Here is a 6,193-nt window from a genome sequence, read left to right as displayed (position 1 = left end):
AACACTAATGGCCCATTGATTCTAATGGGAGATTTCAATGTAGTAAGTGATGAACCTGACAGAATAGGGTGCCATCCAGATCCTGCTTCATGTAGACATTTCTCTACTTTTCTTAGTGCTTACTCTCTTGTTGTTATAGAGGAACCAAAAGTTCACTTTACTTGGTCTAATAATAGACAGGACATGGAAAATATAGTAACTTAGACAGGGCCTTGGTGAATCTTAGATGGAGGAGATGACGTTTAATCTTCAAATTCTGCCAACAACTGTGTCTGACCATTCGGTGGGGGTGGGGGGAGAGAGAGAGAGATCTTGTTCCTTTTAGACTCAGCAAGTTCACAAGAAAACCCTAGCCCATCAAACACCAAATGGAATCCAAAGACCAATAAATGCTTATTTTTTTCTGGCACTGTCATTTTCATGTCGAAGTTTGTCCAGCCTCTACCCATCCGAATGCATTTTGACATAAAATTCGATTTCATGAGTTCCTTTCGGATTGAAGAGGGGAATACCCTTTGCTTACCTCTCCATATGGGGCTTTCCCATCAAAGGCACAACCTTCAAATGATGACAGTAACTTCTGCTTGTGAATGTGATTGGTCCTTCCCCTTTGGTTCCACCCAAAGGGCATGGTTTCAAAACCAAACCGCCATTTGCCTTGCATATATATATATATATATATATATATATATATATATATATATATATATATATATATATATATATATATATATAGAGAGAGAGAGAGAGAGATTACCAAGATAAATCGGAAGAGAGAGGGAGAGAGTTTACCAAGATAAATTAATGTAGCCACCTACTACTGAAACCAACGGGTATATGACCTTGGACTAACCCAGTTTTTGGTAGACTCGGTTTTGTAACTTGTCAGTATCAGTGCATCGGCTCAATGTTATATCAGCCGATACAATACGATACGATACAGCAGGTGTAGGTGAGGTGAGGCCTGGTAGAATGGTATCGTACCGGGTAAGGGTTGAATGAGCCGGATGCTCGCGCCCAACAAAACCATTATGGAGTTTCCATCAGAAAATTCCTTTTACTAGTGAATGTGACTTGGGCATTACGGTGTTCCCACTTGAGATTGTCGAACCTTCCACAAATGTTTTTTTAGATTTCATTCGTATACTTGTTCACCTTATTTTTTGTACAACTCTTTGATTAATAAAAGGTTAGGGAGACCCGTCTTCCTGCAGGCTTGCATCGCAAGATCAATGTGAATCGGCCTAAATCCGCCCATTCTAGTCGGCCCTTTGCTGATTGGCCTGAAAAAAAGATTCAAGGTTGACAAAAAAATCAGCCATTTTCTTGCAAATAGGTGAAAATCAGCCAATTAAATTGAAATCGCCCCATTTTGCATCCTCCTTTAGTTTACTTTCCTACTGGCCTACTTACGTCCAGAGGTGGAGGCCATGCCCCCCTTTGGATTTAAAAACAATGAAACTTTTATTTGTAAATTTTAAAAAATTTAATTTAACCTATATAAAAAAAACTAGAAAAACATATTTCATCCCCAGTTAAAATTCTGAAACTATAGTTCGGCTTCTACAATGAAACATTCATAGCTCCACCCTTGCTTATTTACCTCGAGCTTTTGTTGAGGAAAAACAACAACCAAAGGTGCCTCAGTGGCAATGGCTTCATTATTTATAAAAAAAAAACCATAACATTTTGTATTTTTACGAATGAATACAATAATAGGCTTTCCATGAATCTATTTTTAAGATGTTAATTGGCTGTAAATGCCAAAGTTAAAGAGATTGCTATTTATCCAAATTAAAGATTGATATTCCCATAAGAGAGAAGTTCTCTTTCTTCTTCTCATTTCTTTTCAAATTTGGCATGGTGCAATCGGGCCATTTATGTAAAGTGTGTTTGTTCTTTATGTTATTTTAAATTTTTTTTCTTCTTTTTCGTAAATTTTTTAAATTTGTATTTGAACTTTAAATTCAAAGACATTTTTGAATCAGTCCAATTCACAAACGACTGCGATTCTGGTTCGATCCACCAATTCACTAAACCATTTGGCTGTCCAATTCAATTCAAAAACTGATTTTGGTGATAGTCGAGTAAAATGATAAAAATAACCTAATATATCTCTCTCTTAAAAAAAAAAAATCAAATTAAGCATATAATTTTTGAGAAATTTTCACATTGAAAAATACATTCTGTCCACAATTTAAAACGGAAATTTAATTTTATTTTTCTCATACAAGCAGTACCTTTTGGTCATTTTTCAAAAAGGCAACTTCTTTTTGTTTCTCCAAGAGGGGAAGAGCTGGTTGTATGTTATGGACCATAGCATGGAATCATGCGTTACAAACATAAAATGACTCTCCACTAATTAATTGGAAGACTCTCCTTGAAAGGCAAAAATGGGTTGAGTAACAAAAAACCATATAGAATGACCAAAATACTCTTTGGGTCTAAATTGCATAACAGAGTTTTCTGTGTTAAGGCATAACCTAGAAGAAATTATGGACCATACCAAGCCCCATGTGTTATGGACTGGAAATGACCAAAACGCCCCTACTAATTAAATTGAAAATTCTCTCCCATAAAGACAAATTACAAAAAAACCCTTCATGGGAACTTGGTTTTCTATGTTCAAGCATAATGCAGAAATCATTCTTGCTAATCCTTCTTTCCACATACAAAGAACATGTCCCTAACTTTGAGCTCCTAAATCTAAAATTATAGCCAATGGATGAGATAGTATGAACTGAGTATGAGTTTCAGGCACCCACTGCTAGAGATCAGCATCATCAGCGTCCCGCTGTGCTGATTTCACATTCAGACTAGCACACTGCTGCAATAAGGGCATTGTGACAACAGTTGGTGGCAAGTGTCACTTTGAGGGAGATAGTTCCGTGTGAAGTGTGACACTCATATTGACTGGTGTATCATAAGACAAAACTTGGTCACAAGCGTCAAGAGAAAGAGTTCTTCGATTGTAAAAGGGTGACAAGTAAGATACAAGAAACGGTTTCAACCTCTCATCCAACGCCTTGAGGGGGAGGGAAAGAGAGAGAGAGCTGCTGATTAAACTAAATTCTAGAATGTAAAATGCAGAAAAGTTCGTATAAGTGAATGCAAGAGTCCTTCAATGTTTAGGACTGCATATGGTGACACATAATTGTCGACGGGAATGAAACTGACCCCTTGGGCGCCCGAAGGTTCGCAGTCGATCGCAATAATCGATGATTCCAGTTCGATTCACCAATTCAAGAAACCATTTGGCTTTCTGTTTCGATTCAAAATCCTATTTTGATGTCATTGGAGGAAAATGATAGAAATCGTGATCTCCTCACTCTCTCTTTATCTCAAAAGAGTCAAAGCATATAATTTTTAGACTTTTGCACTTGCACAATTACATTTTGTCTGCAATTTAAAATGTGAATTATATATATATATATAAAATACAAGCTGTATAAAAAAGTAACTGCAATGAATTCATTATAAGCAAAATTATGTTTTGACTTTTAAAAACCCTTATACAAACACCGATGTTATGCTTATCTTGAGATAAAAGGCCCGTTTTGTCAATTCAGCAATGGTGAGGACAAAAAAGGCAAATTGAATTACTTTTTTGCCAAAGGGCCGGTAGGTTATATGTCATGGCTTATAACGGCTTATAACAAGAGGCCATGTGTTATGATAACAAATGGCCGAAATGCCCTTGTCAATTAAACGAATGACTCTCTGCTCGAGAAAGACAAAAAATGGCACGGGTAAAAAAAAAAAAAAAGTTTAAATTATGGGAACGCGGTTTTCGGGCATAATTCAGAAATCGTTATTGGGAATCCTTCTTTCCCAATAGAAAGGACATTTTCCTAAGTTTGAACACCTACATCTAAAATAATAGCAACAGGATGAACAGCATTTATTTTGTCCCTTTCTTGATTGTAGTGAAGAAAAAATTATTATGAGAACTTGGAGCCCAACTAGTTTATAAAGTCTCAGTGGTTGTAAGTTCCCTCCCACTTCATTTCTTTACTTCTTCCTCTTTTGCGTGTATTTGTTAAGAAAAGGTATGTCCCTGTCTCTGGTACCAGAAAGTTCCTCTTTGAGTTCTTGGAGGATAAGGTTCTGCTTCATCAGAATCGTCCAATGGAGTACCCTTTTTTTATTTTTGGCAATGATAAGTACGTTTTGTGATGAAAAACTAAAAAAATCCATTTGACAACTAGAAGTTGTTGGCAGATTTCGATTATATATATAGAGCATCTGTCCAATTTTGTTTGTAATGTCATCAAACAAAGAGCATCCGTTCACTGCCGGAGCTCCAACCCGCTGAAGCATCTCCAAGATGATCTCTTGCACATCCATCAGCCTGAGTTTTTCAAAATTGGCATAGTTCTATCAAGTGATTTATGTCTTAAAAGTGCATTTGTTCTATTATGTTATTATAATTTTTTTCTTCTTTTTTCTGATTTTTTAAGGTTTTTAAATGTTTATTTGATTTTTAAATTTCAAAGATATTTTGTAATCTGTCCAATTCACAAACGACTATGGTTCCACTTCGATTCACAAATTCATCAAACAAATTGGCTATTCAAAAACCTATTTTGATGACATTACAGTAAGATGAGAAAAAGTGAAATCTAGGTGCTTTCTCTCACACTTAAAAAAAAAAACCAAAGCATGTAATTTTTAGAACTTTTCACTTTCACAATTACATTTTGTCTACAATTTAAGATGTGAATTTTGCACTTGTTTTTTTTTTCATACAGTATTAAGAGAAAAAAAACTCTGGTGCTATCTTCCCTGTTGCTCCTTTCGTTATGAAATCATTTTTTAACTTTCAAAACGCTCACGGAAAGATGGATGTTGAACTTATGAAGACTAAAAAGATCACCTAAGGATACTATGCCACTGCTGGAGATCGGCATCAACAGCGTCCCGCTATACTGCAGCAATAATTAGACAACACTTGGTGGCAAGTGTCACGTGAGAGAGAGAGAGAGAGACAGAAAGAAAGAGCTCTTTGATTATAAAGAGTAACAAGTACGATACAAGAGAGCTGCTGATACAACTAAATACTCGAATGTAAAATTCAGAAAAGTTAGTATAAATTCAGCTAGAGTTTGACTTGAACTTGCACTTTAAAGCTTGAATTGAGCTCTAGTTAATATGTATGCTCCAAAAACCAACGAGTCTCCCACTTGGTCCCTTCGACTTGAAGCTATCCTAACCACTGTTGTAAAAATCGGTTCGTAGACCAAATAGGCAGCACTGTTGATCCTATAAATTCGCCAAAAATGCATAAAATTTTATTTTTTTATAAAAAATAACTGAAAAATATGTAAAAAATTAATCTGAAATAAATTTTTGGAATATTTTAAAAATAATAAAAATCTGAATCATTTAGATACCAGCCGCCTACTTCTTCATACAACTTATTGAAGGGAAAAAAAAAACCCACGTTTATCTTCAGGCAGCAGAAAAAGATTCCTTACCTGTAGATTTGTCCATCTCTCTCTAAACAAGGTAGAAAAAGTTGGCAGGAAGAAAGGAAACAGAGATGATGAAGGCTGTCCTTCTCCTCTCTGCTGCCATGTTCTCACCGTTCATCTCCACTCCATCCATACCGGCTATTGGGGTGGCGCCATCATAGTCGGACCAAGTTATTTGTTAACACAATCCACCTCCAATCTCTTGATGACATAAGGCAAGCTCTCTCGTATCAGGCGATTGCGGCATTTTATCGTCGCAGATGAATTGCCCTAACACTCAAATCACGCTCTTATTATCATATATTGAATAAATTTAAAAGGAAGCACGCCCCCTTTCTTTTCCCCAAGTCAGCCTCTAATTTTTCAGGATGGTGCATAATCGGAAGCAGTAACATGTAAATATATAAACTTCTGTATGGGTATCTGAAAAGAAGGCGATTGTTCTTAGTTACTGTCATTACTACTGACGCAATTGAAATGCATATATAAGTTTAGTAATGTGTCAAAGGTGAGGCCGTCAAGGGAAGGGGGACTTCAGCTTTGATGTACATCGTCCTCAATATTTAATGCATGTATACCGATACTCGACATGTAAAAGAAAATTGACAATGTCTATGATTATTATTATTTTTTATTCGGTGTCACTAAAAAATATCATAAAAAGTACATTTCATTGCTAAAACCATCAACTGCCATCGCAAACATATTTTTTGCGACAG

The sequence above is a fragment of the Nymphaea colorata genome, chromosome 14 (assembly GCF_008831285.2).
Source record: "Nymphaea colorata isolate Beijing-Zhang1983 chromosome 14, ASM883128v2, whole genome shotgun sequence".
Lineage (NCBI taxonomy): Eukaryota > Viridiplantae > Streptophyta > Magnoliopsida > Nymphaeales > Nymphaeaceae > Nymphaea > Nymphaea colorata.
This window is presented reverse-complemented; position numbering follows the sequence as displayed.